The sequence below is a fragment of the Phyllobates terribilis genome, unplaced genomic scaffold (genome assembly GCF_046119375.1).
Source record: "Phyllobates terribilis strain yellow unplaced genomic scaffold, ASM4611937v1 Scaffold_22__1_contigs__length_20350403, whole genome shotgun sequence".
Taxonomy (NCBI): Eukaryota; Metazoa; Chordata; class Amphibia; order Anura; family Dendrobatidae; genus Phyllobates; species Phyllobates terribilis.
The window spans coordinates 15,465,906-15,482,773 of record NW_027362782.1 but is presented as its reverse complement, the minus strand read 5'-3'; positions in this window follow the sequence as shown (position 1 = coordinate 15,482,773).

Below are 16,868 nucleotides of genomic sequence, written 5' to 3'. Positions count from 1 at the left end.
TCATTTTTAAACGTTAGCGGAATTCTGAGAACAATGGAAGAGTTCCGAAGCATTTTTAAACTTCAGCAGAATTCCGAGAACAATGGAAGAGTTTCAAAGCATTTTTAAACTTCAACGGAATTCCGAGAACAATGGAAGAGTTCCGAAGCATTTTTAAACGTTAGCGGAATTCCGAGTACAATGAAAGAGTTGCGAAGCATTATTAAACGTCAGCGGAATTCCGAGAACAATGGAAGAGTTCTGAAGCATTTTTAAGCGTCAGCGGAATTTTGAAAACAATGGAAGATTTCCGAAGCATTTTTAAACGTTAGCGGAATTCTGAGAACAATGTAAGAGTTCTGAAGCATTTTTAAACTTCAGCAGAATTCCGAGAGCAATGGAAGAGTTCCGAAGCATTTTTAAACTTCAGCGGATTTCCGAGTACAATGTAAGAGATTTTAAGCATTTTTAAACTTCAGCGGAATTCCGAGAACAATAGAAGAGTTCCGAAGCATTTTTAAAATTCACACGAATTCCGAGAATAATGGAAGAGTTCAGATGAATTTTTAAACTTCAGCAGAATTCCTAGAACAATGGAAGAGGTCCGAAGCATTTTTAAACTTCAGCGGAATTCTGAGAACAATGGAAGAGTTCCGAAACATTTTTAAACTTCAGCAGAATTCCGAGAACAATGGAAGGGTTCCGAAGCATTTTTAAACTTCAGCGGAATTTGGAGAACAATGGAAGAGTTTCGAAGTATTTTTAAAAGTCAGCGGAATTCCGAGAACAATGGAAGAGTTGTGAAGCATTTTTAAACGTCAGCGGAATTCCGAGAACAATGGAAGAGTTCCGAAGCATTTTTAAACGTCAACAGAATTCCGAGAACAATGGAAGAGTTCCGAAGCATTTTTAAACGTCAGCAGAATTGCGAGAGCAATGGAAGAGTTCCAAAGCATTTTAAAAGTTCAGCAGAATTCCGAGAACAATTGAAGAGTTCCGAAGCATTTTTAAACGTCAGCGGAATGCCGAGAACAATGCAAGATTTCCGAAGCATTTTTATATGTCAGCGGAATTCCGAGAACAATGGAAGAGTTCCGAAGCATTTTTAAACTTCAGCAAAATTCCGAGAACAATGGAAGAGTTTAGAAGCATTTTTAAACTTCAACAGAATTCCGAGAACAATGGAAGAGTTCCGAAGCATGTTTAAACATCAGCGGAATTCCGAGAACAATGGAAGAGTTCTGAAGCATTTTTAAACTTCAGCAGAATTCCCAGAACAATGGAAGAGTTTCGAAGCATTTTTAAACTTCAACGGAATTCCGAGAACAATGGAAGAGTTCCGAAGCATTTTTAAACGTTAGCGGAATTCCGAGTACAATGAAAGAGTTGCGAAGCATTATTAAACGTCAGCGGAATTCCGAGAACAATGGAAGAGTTCTGAAGCATATTTAAGCGTCAGCGGAATTTTGAAAACAATGGAAGATTTCTGAAGCATTTTTAAACGTTAGCGGAATTCTGAGAACAATGGAAGAGTTCCGAAGCATTTTTAAACTTCAGCAGAATTCCGAGAACAATGGAAGAGTACCGAAGCATTTTAAAACGTCAGCGGAATTCCGAGAACAATGGAAGAGTTCTGAAGCATTTTTAAACGTCAGCGGAATTTTGAAAACAATGGAAGATTTCCAAAGCATTTTTAAACGTCAGCGGAATTCTGAGAACAATGGAAGAGTTCCGTAGCATTTTTAAACTACAGCAGAATTCCGAGAACAATGGAAGAGTTCTGAAGCATTTTTAAACTTCAGCAGAATTCCGAGAGCAATGGAAGAGTTCCAAAGCATTTTAAAAGTTCGGCAGAATTCCGAGAACAATTGAAGAGTTCCGAAGCATTTTTAAACGTCAGCGGAATGCCGAGAACAATGCAAGATTTCCGAAGCATTTTTATATGTCAGCGGAATTCCGAGAACAAAGGAAGAGTACCGAAGCATTTTTAAACGTCAGCGGAATTCAGAGAACAATGGAAGAGTTCCGAAGCATTTTTAAACGTCAGCAGAATTCCGAGAACAATGTAAGAGTTCTGAAGCATTTTTAAACTTCAGCAGAATTCCGAGAGCAATGGAAGAGTTCCGAAGCATTTTTAAAATTCACACGAATTCCGAGAATAATGGAAGAGTTCAGATGAATTTTTAGACTTCAGCAGAATTCCTAGAACAATGGAAGAGGTCCGAAGCATTTTTAAACTTCAGCGGAATTCCGAGAACAATGGAAGAGTTCCGAAGCATTTTTAAACGTCAGCAGAATTCTGAGAACAATGGAAGAGTTCCGAAGCATTTTTAAACGTCAGCGGAATGCCGAGAACAATGCCAGATTTCCGAAGCATTTTTATATGTCAGTGGAATTCCGAGAACAATGGAAGAGTACCGAAGCATTTTTAAACGTCAGCGGAATTCTGAGAACAATGGAAGAGTTCCGAAGCATTTCTAAACTTCAGCAGAATTCCAAGAACAATGGAAGAGTTCCAAAGCATTTTTAAACGTCAGCGGAATTCCGAGAACAATGGAAGAGTTCTGAAGCATTTTTAAACGTCAGCGGAATTTTGAAAACAATGGAAGATTTCCGAAGCATTTTTAAACGTCAGCGGAATTCTGAGAACAATGGAAGAGTTCCGAAGCATTTTTAAACGTCAGCGGAATGCCGAGAACAATGCAAGATTTCCGAAGCATTTTTATATGTCAGCGGAATTCCGAGAACAATGGAAGAGTACCGAAGCATTTTTAAACTTCAGCAGAATTCCGAGAACAATGTAAGAGTTCTGAAGCATTTTTAAACTTCAGCAGAATTCCGAGAGCAATGGAAGAGTTCCAAAGCATTTTAAAAGTTCAGCAGAATTCCGAGAACAATTGAAGAGTTCCGAAGCATTTTTAAACGTCAGCGGAATGCCGAGAACAATGCAAGATTTCCGAAGCATTTTTATATGTCAGCGGAATTCCGAGAACAATGGAAGAGTACCAAAGCATTTTTAAATGTCAGCGGAATTCTGAGAACAATGAAAGAGTTCCAAAGCATTTTTAAACTTCAGCAGAATTCCGAGAACAATGGAAGAGTTTCGAAGCATTTTTAAACTTCAACGGAATTCCGAGAACAATGGAAGCGTTCCGAAGCATTTTTAAACGTCAGTGGAATTCCGAGAACAATGAAAGAGTTGCGAAGCATTATTAAACGTCAGCGGAATTCCGAGAACAATGGAAGAGTTCCGAAGCATTTTTAAACTTCAGCAGAATTCCGAGAACAATGGAAGAGTTTCGAAGCATTTTTAAACTTCAACGGAATTCCGAGAACAATGGTAGAGTTCCGAAGCATTTTTAAACGTCAGCAGAATTCCGAGAACAATGTAAGAGTTCTGAAGCATTTTTAAACTTCAGCAGAATTCCGAGAGCAATGGAAGAGTTCCAAAGCATTTTAAAAGTTCAACAGAATTCCGAGAACAATTGAAGAGTTCCGAAGCATTTTTAACCGTCAGCTGAATTCCGAGAACAATGAAAAAGTTGCGAAGCATTATTAAACGTCAGCGGAATTCCGAGAACAATGGAAGAGTTCTGAAGCATTTTTAAGCGTCAGCGGAATTTTGAAAACAATGGAAGATTTCCGAAGCATTTTTAAACGTCAGTGGAATTCTGAGAACAATGGAAGAGTTCCGAAGCATTTTTAAACTTCAGCAGAATTCCGAAAACAATGGAAGAGTTCTGAAGCATTTTTAAACTTCAGCAGAATTCCGAGAGCAATGGAAGAGTTCCAAAGCATTTTAAAAGTTCAGCAGAATTCCGAGAACAATTGAAGAGTTCCGAAGCATTTTTAAACGTCAGCGGAATGCCGAGAACAATGCAAGATTTCCGAAGCATTTTTATATGTCAGCGGAATTCCGAGAACAATGGAAGAGTACCGAAGCATTTTTAAACTTCAGCGGAATTCTGAGAACAATGGAAGAGTTCCGAAGCATTTTTAAACTTCAGCAGATTTCCGAGAATAATGGAAGAGTTCCAAAGCATTTTTAAACGTCAGCGGAATTCCGAGAACAATGGAAGAGTTCTGAAGCATTTTTAAACGTCAGCGGAATTTTGAAAACTATGGAAGATTTCCGAAGCATTTTTAAACGTCAGCGGAATTCTGAGAACAATGTAAGAGTTCTGAAGCATTTTTAAACTTCAGCAGAATTCCGAGAGCAATGGAAGAGTTCCGAAGCATTTTTAAACGTCAGCGGAATGCCGAGAACAATGCAAGATTTCCGAAGCATTTTTATATGTCAGCGGAATTCCGAGAACAAAGGAAGAGTACCGAAGCATTTTTAAACGTCAGCGGAATTCAGAGAACAATGGAAGAGTTCCGAAGCATTTTTAAACGTCAGCAGAATTCCGAGGACAATGTAAGAGTTCTGAAGCATTTTTAAACTTCAGCAGAATTCCGAGAGCAATGGAAGAGTTCCGAAGCATTTTTAAAATTCACACGAATTCCGAGAATAATGGAAGAGTTCAGATGAATTTTTAGACTTCAGCAGAATTCCTAGAACAATGGAAAAGGTCCGAAGCATTTTTAAACTTCAGCGGAATTCCGAGAACAATGGAAGAGTTCCGAAGCATTTTTAAACGTCAGCAGAATTCTGAGAACAATGGAAGAGTTCCGAAGCATTTTTAAACGTCAGCGGAATGCCGAGAACAATGCCAGATTTCCGAAGCATTTTTATATGTCAGTGGAATTCCGAGAACAATGGAAGAGTACCGAAGCATTTTTAAACGTCAGCGGAATTCTGAGAACAATGGAAGAGTTCCGAAGCATTTCTAAACTTCAGCAGAATTCCAAGAACAATGGAAGAGTTCCAAAGCATTTTTAAACGTCAGCGGAATTCCGAGAACAATGGAAGAGTTCTGAAGCATTTTTAAACGTCAGCGGAATTCTGAGAACAATGGAAGAGTTCCGAAGCATTTTTAAACGTCAGCGGAATGCCGAGAACAATGCAAGATTTCCGAAGCATTTTTATATGTCAGCGGAATTCCGAGAACAATGGAAGAGTACCGAAGCATTTTTAAACTTCAGCAGAATTCCGAGAACAATGTAAGAGTTCTGAAGCATTTTTAAACTTCAGCAGAATTCCGAGAGCTATGGAAGAGTTCCAAAGCATTTTAAAAGTTCAGCAGAATTCCGAGAACAATTGAAGAGTTCCGAAGCATTTTTAAACGTCAGCGGAATGCCGAGAACAATGCAAGATTTCCGAAGCATTTTTATATGTCAGCGGAATTCCGAGAACAATGGAAGAGTACCAAAGCATTTTTAAATGTCAGCGGATTTCTGAGAACAATGAAAGAGTTCCAAAGCATTTTTAAACTTCAGCAGAATTCCGAGAACAATGGAAGAGTTTCGAAGCATTTTTAAACTTCAACGGAATTCCGAGAACAATGGAAGCGTTCCGAAGCATTTTTAAACGTCAGTGGAATTCCGAGAACAATGAAAGAGTTGCGAAGCATTATTAAACGTCAGCGGAATTCCGAGAACAATGGAAGAGTTCCGAAGCATTTTTAAACTTCAGCAGAATTCCGAGAACAATGGAAGAGTTTCGAAGCATTTTTAAACTTCAACGGAATTCCGAGAACAATGGTAGAGTTCCGAAGCATTTTTAAACGTCAGCAGAATTCCGAGAACAATGTAAGAGTTCTGAAGCATTTTTAAACTTCAGCAGAATTCCGAGAACAATGGAAGAGTTCCGAAGCATTTTTAAACTTCAGCAGAATTCCGAGAACAATGGAAGAGTTTCGAAGCATTTTTAAACTTCAACGGAATTCCGAGAACAATGGTAGAGTTCCGAAGCATTTTTAAACGTCAGCAGAATTCCGAGAACAATGTAAGAGTTCTGAAGCATTTTTAAACTTCAGCAGAATTCCGAGAGCAATGGAAGAGTTCCAAAGCATTTTAAAAGTTCAACAGAATTCCGAGAACAATTGAAGAGTTCCGAAGCATTTTTAACCGTCAGCTGAATTCCGAGAACAATGAAAAAGTTGCGAAGCATTATTAAACGTCAGCGGAATTCCGAGAACAATGGAAGAGTTCTGAAGCATTTTTAAGCGTCAGCGGAATTTTGAAAACAATGGAAGATTTCCGAAGCATTTTTAAACGTCAGTGGAATTCTGAGAACAATGGAAGAGTTCCGAAGCATTTTTAAACTTCAGCAGAATTCCGAAAACAATGGAAGAGTTCTGAAGCATTTTTAAACTTCAGCAGAATTCCGAGAGCAATGGAAGAGTTCCAAAGCATTTTAAAAGTTCAGCAGAATTCCGAGAACAATTGAAGAGTTCCGAAGCATTTTTAAACGTCAGCGGAATGCCGAGAACAATGCAAGATTTCCGAAGCATTTTTATATGTCAGCGGAATTCCGAGAACAATGGAAGAGTACCGAAGCATTTTTAAACTTCAGCGGAATTCTGAGAACAATGGAAGAGTTCCGAAGCATTTTTAAACTTCAGCAGATTTCCGAGAATAATGGAAGAGTTCCAAAGCATTTTTAAACGTCAGCGGAATTCCGAGAACAATGGAAGAGTTCTGAAGCATTTTTAAACGTCAGCGGAATTTTGAAAACTATGGAAGATTTCCGAAGCATTTTTAAACGTCAGCGGAATTCTGAGAACAATGGAAGAGTTCCGAAGCATTTTTAAACGTCAGCGGAATGCCGAGAACAATGCAAGATTTCCGAAGCATTTTTATATGTCAGCGGAATTCCGAGAACAATGGAAGAGTACCGAAGCATTTTAAAACGTCAGCGGAATTCCGAGAACAATGGAAGAGTTCTGAAGCATTTTTAAACTTCAGCAGAATTCCCAGAACAATGGAAGAGTTTCGAAGCATTTTTAAACTTCAACGGAATTCCGAGAACAATGGAAGAGTTCCGAAGCATTTTTAAACGTTAGCGGAATTCCGAGTACAATGAAAGAGTTGCGAAGCATTATTAAACGTCAGCGGAATTCCGAGAACAATGGAAGAGTTCTGAAGCATATTTAAGCGTCAGCGGAATTTTGAAAACAATGGAAGATTTCTGAAGCATTTTTAAACGTTAGCGGAATTCTGAGAACAATGGAAGAGTTCCGAAGCATTTTTAAACTTCAGCAGAATTCCGAGAACAATGGAAGAGTACCGAAGCATTTTAAAACGTCAGCGGAATTCCGAGAACAATGGAAGAGTTCTGAAGCATTTTTAAACGTCAGCGGAATTTTGAAAACAATGGAAGATTTCCAAAGCATTTTTAAACGTCAGCGGAATTCTGAGAACAATGGAAGAGTTCCGTAGCATTTTTAAACTACAGCAGAATTCCGAGAACAATGGAAGAGTTCTGAAGCATTTTTAAACTTCAGCAGAATTCCGAGAGCAATGGAAGAGTTCCAAAGCATTTTAAAAGTTCGGCAGAATTCCGAGAACAATTTAAGAGTTCCGAAGCATTTTTAAACGTCAGCGGAATGCCGAGAACAATGCAAGATTTCCGAAGCATTTTTATATGTCAGCGGAATTCCGAGAACAAAGGAAGAGTACCGAAGCATTTTTAAACGTCAGCGGAATTCAGAGAACAATGGAAGAGTTCCGAAGCATTTTTAAACGTCAGCAGAATTCCGAGAACAATGTAAGAGTTCTGAAGCATTTTTAAACTTCAGCAGAATTCCGAGAGCAATGGAAGAGTTCCGAAGCATTTTTAAAATTCACACGAATTCCGAGAATAATGGAAGAGTTCAGATGAATTTTTAGACTTCAGCAGAATTCCTAGAACAATGGAAGAGGTCCGAAGCATTTTTAAACTTCAGCGGAATTCCGAGAACAATGGAAGAGTTCCGAAGCATTTTTAAACGTCAGCAGAATTCTGAGAACAATGGAAGAGTTCCGAAGCATTTTTAAACGTCAGCGGAATGCCGAGAACAATGCCAGATTTCCGAAGCATTTTTATATGTCAGTGGAATTCCGAGAACAATGGAAGAGTACCGAAGCATTTTTAAACGTCAGCGGAATTCTGAGAACAATGGAAGAGTTCCGAAGCATTTTTAAACTTCAGCAGAATTCCAAGAACAATGGAAGAGTTCCAAAGCATTTTTAAACGTCAGCGGAATTCCGAGAACAATGGAAGAGTTCTGAAGCATTTTTAAACGTCAGCGGAATTTTGAAAACAATGGAAGATTTCCGAAGCATTTTTAAACGTCAGCGGAATTCTGAGAACAATGGAAGAGTTCCGAAGCATTTTTAAACGTCAGCGGAATGCCGAGAACAATGCAAGATTTCCGAAGCATTTTTATATGTCAGCGGAATTCCGAGAACAATGGAAGAGTACCGAAGCATTTTTAAACTTCAGCAGAATTCCGAGAACAATGTAAGAGTTCTGAAGCATTTTTAAACTTCAGCAGAATTCCGAGAGCAATGGAAGAGTTCCAAAGCATTTTAAAAGTTCAGCAGAATTCCGAGAACAATTGAAGAGTTCCGAAGCATTTTTAAACGTCAGCGGAATGCCGAGAACAATGCAAGATTTCCGAAGCATTTTTATATGTCAGCAGAATTCCGAGAACAATGGAAGAGTACCGAAGCATTTTTAAACTTCAGCGGAATTCTGAGAACAATGGAAGAGTTCCGAAGCATTTTTAAACTTCAGCAGATTTCCGAGAATAATGGAAGAGTTCCAAAGCATTTTTAAACGTCAGCGGAATTCCGAGAACAATGGAAGAGTTCTGAAGCATTTTTAAACTTCAGCGGAATTTTGAAAACTATGGAAGATTTCCGAAGCATTTTTAAACGTCAGCGGAATTCTGAGAACAATGGAAGAGTTCCGAAGCATTTTTAAATGTCAGCGGAATGCCGAGAACAATGCAAGATTTCCGAAGCATTTTTATATGTCAGCGGAATTCCGAGAACAATGGAAGAGTACCGAAGCATTTTAAAACGTCAGCGGAATTCCGAGAACAATGGAAGAGTTCTGAAGCATTTTTAAACGTCAGCGGAATTTTGAAAACAATGGAAGATTTCCAAAGCATTTTTAAACGTCAGCGGAATTCTGAGAACAATGGAAGAGTTCCGAAGCATTTTTAAACTTCAGCAGAATTCCGAGAGCAATGGAAGAGTTCCAAAGCATTTTAAAAGTTCGGCAGAATTCCGAGAACAATTGAAGAGTTCCGAAGCATTTTTAAACGTCAGCGGAATGCCGAGAACAATGCAAGATTTCCGAAGCATTTTTATATGTCAGCGGAATTCCGAGAACAAAGGAAGAGTACCGAAGCATTTTTAAACGTCAGCGGAATTCAGAGAACAATGGAAGAATTCCGAAGCATTTTTAAACGTCAGCAGAATTCCGAGAACAATGTAAGCGTTCTGAAGCATTTTTAAACTTCAGCAGAATTCCGAGAGCAATGGAAGAGTTCCGAAGCATTTTTAAACTTCAGCGGAATTCCGAGTACAATGTAAGAGATTTTAAGCATTTTTAAACTTCAGCGGAATTCCGAGAACAATAGAAGAGTTCCGAAGCATTTTTAAAATTCACACGAATTCCGAGAATAATGGAAGAGTTCAGATGAATTTTTAGACTTCAGCAGAATTCCTAGAACAATGGAAGAGGTCCAAAGCATTTTTAAACTTCAGCGGAATTCCGAGAACAATGGAAGAGTTCCGAAGCATTTTTAAACGTCAGCAGAATTCTGAGAACAATGGAAGAGTTCCGAAGCATTTTTAAACTTCAGCAGAATTCCGAGAACAATGGAAGGGTTCCGAAGCATTTTTAAACTTCAGCGGAATTTGGAGAACAATGGAAGAGTTTCGAAGTATTTTTAAAAGTCAGCGGAATTCCGAGAACAATGGAAGAGTTGTGAAGCATTTTTAAACGTCAGCGGAATTCCGAGAACAATGGAAGAGTTCCGAAGCATTTTTAAACTTCAGCGGAATTTGGAGAACAATGGAAGAGTTTCGAAGTATTTTTAAAAGTCAGCGGAATTCCGAGAACAATGGAAAAGTTCTGAAGCATTTGTAAGCGTCAGCGGAATTTTGAAAACAATGGAAGATTTCCGAAGCATTTTTAAACGTTAGCGGAATTCTGAGAACAATGGAAGAGTTCCGAAGCATTTTTAAACTTCAGCAGAATTCCGAGAACAATGGAAGAGTTTCAAAGCATTTTTAAACTTCAACGGAATTCCGAGAACAATGGAAGAGTTCCGAAGCATTTTTAAACGTTAGCGGAATTCTGAGAACAATGTAAGAGTTCCGAAGCATTTTTAAACTTCAGCGGATTTCCGAGTACAATGTAAGAGATTTTAAGCATTTTTAAACTTCAGCGGAATTCCGAGAACAATAGAAGAGTTCCGAAGCATTTTTAAAATTCACACGAATTCCGAGAATAATGGAAGAGTTCAGATGAATTTTTAAACTTCAGCAGAATTCCTAGAACAATGGAAGAGGTCCGAAGCATTTTTAAACTTCAGCGGAATTCTGAGAACAATGGAAGAGTTCCGAAACATTTTTAAACTTCAGCAGAATTCCGAGAACAATGGAAGGGTTCCGAAGCATTTTTAAACTTCAGCGGAATTTGGAGAACAATGGAAGAGTTTCGAAGTATTTTTAAAAGTCAGCGGAATTCCGAGAACAATGGAAGAGTTGTGAAGCATTTTTAAACGTCAGCGGAATTCCGAGAACAATGGAAGAGTTCCGAAGCATTTTTAAACGTCAACAGAATTCCGAGAACAATGGAAGAGTTCCGAAGCATTTTTAAACGTCAGCAGAATTGCGAGAGCAATGGAAGAGTTCCAAAGCATTTTAAAAGTTCAGCAGAATTCCGAGAACAATTGAAGAGTTCCGAAGCATTTTTAAACGTCAGCGGAATGCCGAGAACAATGCAAGATTTCCGAAGCATTTTTATATGTCAGCGGAATTCCGAGAACAATGGAAGAGTTCCGAAGCATTTTTAAACTTCAGCAGAATTCCGAGAACAATGGAAGAGTTTAGAAGCATTTTTAAACTTCAACAGAATTCCGAGAACAATGGAAGAGTTCCGAAGCATGTTTAAACATCAGCGGAATTCCGAGAACAATGGAAGAGTTCTGAAGCATTTTTAAACTTCATCAGAATTCCCAGAACAATGGAAGAGTTTCGAAGCATTTTTAAACTTCAACGGAATTCCGAGAACAATGGAAGAGTTCCGAAGCATTTTTAAACTTTAGCGGAATTCCGAGTACAATGAAAGAGTTGCGAAGCATTATTAAACGTCAGCGGAATTCCGAGAACAATTGAAGAGTTCTGAAGCATATTTAAGCGTCAGCGGAATTTTGAAAACAATGGAAGATTTCTGAAGCATTTTTAAACGTTAGCGGAATTCTGAGAACAATGGAAGAGTTCTGAAGCATTTTTAAACGTCAGCGGAATTCCGAGAACAATGGAAGAGTTCTGAAGCATTTTTAAACGTCAGCGGAATTTTGAAAACAATGGAAGATTTCCAAAGCATTTTTAAACGTCAGCGGAATTCTGAGAACAATGGAAGAGTTCCGTAGCATTTTTAAACTACAGCAGATTTCCGAGAATAATGGAAGAGTTCCAAAGCATTTTAAAAGTTCAGCAGAGTTCCGAGAACAATTGAAGAGTTCCGAAGCATTTTTAAACGTCAGCGGAATGCCGAGAACAATGCAAGATTTCCGAAGCATTTTTATATGTCAGCGGAATTCCGAGAACAATGGAAGAGTACCAAAGCATTTTTAAATGTCAGCGGAATTCTGAGAACAATGAAAGAGTTCCAAAGCATTTTTAAACTTCAGCAGAATTCCGAGAACAATGGAAGAGTTTCGAAGCATTTTTAAACTTCAACGGAATTCCGAGAACAATGGAAGCGTTCCGAAGCATTTTTAAACGTCAGTGGAATTCCTAGAACAATGAAAGAGTTGCGAAGCATTATTAAACGTCAGCGGAATTCCGAGAACAATGGAAGAGTTCCGAAGCATTTTTAAACTTCAGCAGAATTCCGAGAACAATGGAAGAGTTTCGAAGCATTTTTAAACTTCAACGGAATTCCGAGAACAATGGTAGAGTTCCGAAGCATTTTTAAACGTCAGCAGAATTCCGAGAACAATGTAAGAGTTCTGAAGCATTTTTAAACTTCAGCAGAATTCCGAGAGCAATGGAAGAGTTCCAAAGCATTTTAAAAGTTCAACAGAATTCCGAGAACAATTGAACAGTTCCGAAGCATTTTTAACCGTCAGCGGAATTCCAAGAACAATGAAAAAGTTGCGAAGCATTATTAAACGTCAGCGGAATTCCGAGAACAATGGAAGAGTTCTGAAGCATTTTTAAGCGTCAGCGGAATTTTGAAAACAATGGAAGATTTCCGAAGCATTTTTAAACGTCAGTGGAATTCTGAGAACAATGGAAGAGTTCCGAAGCATTTTTAAACTTCAGCAGAATTCCGAAAACAATGGAAGAGTTCTGAAGCATTTTTAAACTTCAGCAGAATTCCGAGAGCAATGGAAGAGTTCCAAAGCATTTTAAAAGTTCAGCAGAATTCCGAGAACAATTGAAGAGTTCCGAAGCATTTTTAAACGTCAGCGGAATGCCGAGAACAATGCAAGATTTCCGAAGCATTTTTATATGTCAGCGGAATTCCGAGAACAATGGAAGAGTACCGAAGCATTTTTAAACTTCAGCGGAATTCTGAGAACAATGGAAGAGTTCCGAAGCATTTTTAAACTTCAGCAGATTTCCGAGAATAATGGAAGAGTTCCAAAGCATTTTTAAACGTCAGCGGAATTCCGAGAACAATGGAAGAGTTCTGAAACATTTTTAAACTTCAGCGGAATTTTGAAAACTATGGAAGATTTCCGAAGCATTTTTAAACGTCAGCGTAATTCTGAGAACAATGGAAGAGTTCCGAAGCATTTTTAAATGTCAGCGGAATGCCGAGAACAATGCAAGATTTCCGAAGCATTTTTATATGTCAGCGGAATTCCGAGAACAATGGAAGAGTACCGAAGCATTTTAAAACGTCAGCGGAATTCCGAGAACAATGGAAGAGTTCTGAAGCATTTTTAAACGTCAGCGGAATTTTGAAAACAATGGAAGATTTCCAAAGCATTTTTAAACGTCAGCGGAATTCTGAGAACAATGGAAGAGTTCCGAAGCATTTTTAAACTACAGCAGAATTCCGAGAACAATGGAAGAGTTCTGAAGCATTTTTAAACTTCAGCAGAATTCCGAGAGCAATGGAAGAGTTCCAAAGCATTTTAAAAGTTCGGCAGAATTCCGAGAACAATTGAAGAGTTCCGAAGCATTTTTAAACGTCAGCGGAATGCCGAGAACAAAGGAAGAGTACCGAAGCATTTTTAAACGTCAGCGGAATTCAGAGAACAATGGAAGAATTCCGAAGCATTTTTAAACGTCAGCAGAATTCCGAGAACAATGTAAGAGTTCTGAAGCATTTTTAAACTTCAGCAGAATTCCGAGAGCAATGGAAGAGTTCCGAAGCATTTTTAAACTTCAGCGGAATTCCGAGTACAATGTAAGAGATTTTAAGCATTTTTAAACTTCAGCGGAATTCCGAGAACAATAGAAGAGTTCCGAAGCATTTTTAAAATTCACACGAATTCCGAGAATAATGGAAGAGTTCAGATGAATTTTTAGACTTCAGCAGAATTCCTAGAACAATGGAAGAGGTCCAAAGCATTTTTAAACTTCAGCGGAATTCCGAGAACAATGGAAGAGTTCCGAAGCATTTTTAAACGTCAGCAGAATTCTGAGAACAATGGAAGAGTTCCGAAGCATTTTTAAACTTCAGCAGAATTCCGAGAACAATGGAAGGGTTCCGAAGCATTTTTAAACTTCAGCGGAATTTGGAGAACAATGGAAGAGTTTCGAAGTATTTTTAAAAGTCAGCGGAATTCCGAGAACAATGGAAGAGTTGTGAAGCATTTTTAAACGTCAGCGGAATTCCGAGAACAATGGAAGAGTTCCGAAGCATTTTTAAACTTCAGCGGAATTTGGAGAACAATGGAAGAGTTTCGAAGTATTTTTAAAAGTCAGCGGAATTCCGAGAACAATGGAAAAGTTCTGAAGCATTTGTAAGCGTCAGCGGAATTTTGAAAACAATGGAAGATTTCCGAAGCATTTTTAAACGTTAGCGGAATTCTGAGAACAATGGAAGAGTTCCGAAGCATTTTTAAACTTCAGCAGAATTCCGAGAACAATGGAAGAGTTTCAAAGCATTTTTAAACTTCAACGGAATTCCGAGAACAATGGAAGAGTTCCGAAGCATTTTTAAACGTTAGCGGAATTCCGAGTACAATGAAAGAGTTGCGAAGCATTATTAAACGTCAGCGGAATTCCGAGAACAATGGAAGAGTTCTGAAGCATTTTTAAGCGTCAGCGGAATTTTGAAAACAATGGAAGATTTCCGAAGCATTTTTAAACGTTAGCGGAATTCTGAGAACAATGTAAGAGTTCTGAAGCATTTTTAAACTTCAGCAGAATTCCGAGAGCAATGGAAGAGTTCCGAAGCATTTTTAAACTTCAGCGGATTTCCGAGTACAATGTAAGAGATTTTAAGCATTTTTAAACTTCAGCGGAATTCCGAGAACAATAGAAGAGTTCCGAAGCATTTTTAAAATTCACACGAATTCCGAGAATAATGGAAGAGTTCAGATGAATTTTTAAACTTCAGCAGAATTCCTAGAACAATGGAAGAGGTCCGAAGCATTTTTAAACTTCAGCGGAATTCTGAGAACAATGGAAGAGTTCCGAAACATTTTTAAACTTCAGCAGAATTCCGAGAACAATGGAAGGGTTCCGAAGCATTTTTAAACTTCAGCGGAATTTGGAGAACAATGGAAGAGTTTCGAAGTATTTTTAAAAGTCAGCGGAATTCCGAGAACAATGGAAGAGTTGTGAAGCATTTTTAAACGTCAGCGGAATTCCGAGAACAATGGAAGAGTTCCGAAGCATTTTTAAACGTCAACAGAATTCCGAGAACAATGGAAGAGTTCCGAAGCATTTTTAAACGTCAGCAGAATTGCGAGAGCAATGGAAGAGTTCCAAAGCATTTTAAAAGTTCAGCAGAATTCCGAGAACAATTGAAGAGTTCCGAAGCATTTTTAAACGTCAGCGGAATGCCGAGAACAATGCAAGATTTCCGAAGCATTTTTATATGTCAGCGGAATTCCGAGAACAATGGAAGAGTTCCGAAGCATTTTTAAACTTCAGCAAAATTCCGAGAACAATGGAAGAGTTTAGAAGCATTTTTAAACTTCAACAGAATTCCGAGAACAATGGAAGAGTTCCGAAGCATGTTTAAACATCAGCGGAATTCCGAGAACAATGGAAGAGTTCTGAAGCATTTTTAAACTTCAGCAGAATTCCCAGAACAATGGAAGAGTTTCGAAGCATTTTTAAACTTCAACGGAATTCCGAGAACAATGGAAGAGTTCCGAAGCATTTTTAAACGTTAGCGGAATTCCGAGTACAATGAAAGAGTTGCGAAGCATTATTAAACGTCAGCGGAATTCCGAGAACAATGGAAGAGTTCTGAAGCATATTTAAGCGTCAGCGGAATTTTGAAAACAATGGAAGATTTCTGAAGCATTTTTAAACGTTAGCGGAATTCTGAGAACAATGGAAGAGTTCCGAAGCATTTTTAAACTTCAGCAGAATTCCGAGAACAATGGAAGAGTACCGAAGCATTTTAAAACGTCAGCGGAATTCCGAGAACAATGGAAGAGTTCTGAAGCATTTTTAAACGTCAGCGGAATTTTGAAAACAATGGAAGATTTCCAAAGCATTTTTAAACGTCAGCGGAATTCTGAGAACAATGGAAGAGTTCCGTAGCATTTTTAAACTACAGCAGAATTCCGAGAACAATGGAAGAGTTCTGAAGCATTTTTAAACTTCAGCAGAATTCCGAGAGCAATGGAAGAGTTCCAAAGCATTTTAAAAGTTCGGCAGAATTCCGAGAACAATTGAAGAGTTCCGAAGCATTTTTAAACGTCAGCGGAATGCCGAGAACAATGCAAGATTTCCGAAGCATTTTTATATGTCAGCGGAATTCCGAGAACAAAGGAAGAGTACCGAAGCATTTTTAAACGTCAGCGGAATTCAGAGAACAATGGAAGAGTTCCGAAGCATTTTTAAACGTCAGCAGAATTCCGAGAACAATGTAAGAGTTCTGAAGCATTTTTAAACTTCAGCAGAATTCCGAGAGCAATGGAAGAGTTCCGAAGCATTTTTAAAATTCACACGAATTCCGAGAATAATGGAAGAGTTCAGATGAATTTTTAGACTTCAGCAGAATTCCTAGAACAATGGAAGAGGTCCGAAGCATTTTTAAACTTCAGCGGAATTCCGAGAACAATGGAAGAGTTCCGAAGCATTTTTAAACGTCAGCAGAATTCTGAGAACAATGGAAGAGTTCCGAAGCATTTTTAAACGTCAGCGGAATGCCGAGAACAATGCCAGATTTCCGAAGCATTTTTATATGTCAGTGGAATTCCGAGAACAATGGAAGAGTACCGAAGCATTTTTAAACGTCAGCGGAATTCTGAGAACAATGGAAGAGTTCCGAAGCATTTCTAAACTTCAGCAGAATTCCAAGAACAATGGAAGAGTTCCAAAGCATTTTTAAACGTCAGCGGAATTCCGAGAACAATGGAAGAGTTCTGAAGCATTTTTAAACGTCAGCGGAATTTTGAAAACAATGGAAGATTTCCGAAGCATTTTTAAACGTCAGCGGAATTCTGAGAACAATGGAAGAGTTCCGAAGCATTTTTAAACGTCAGCGGAATGCCGAGAACAATGCAAGATTTCCGAAGCATTTTTATATGTCAGCGGAATTCCGAGAACAATGGAAGAGTACCGAAGCATTTTTAAAC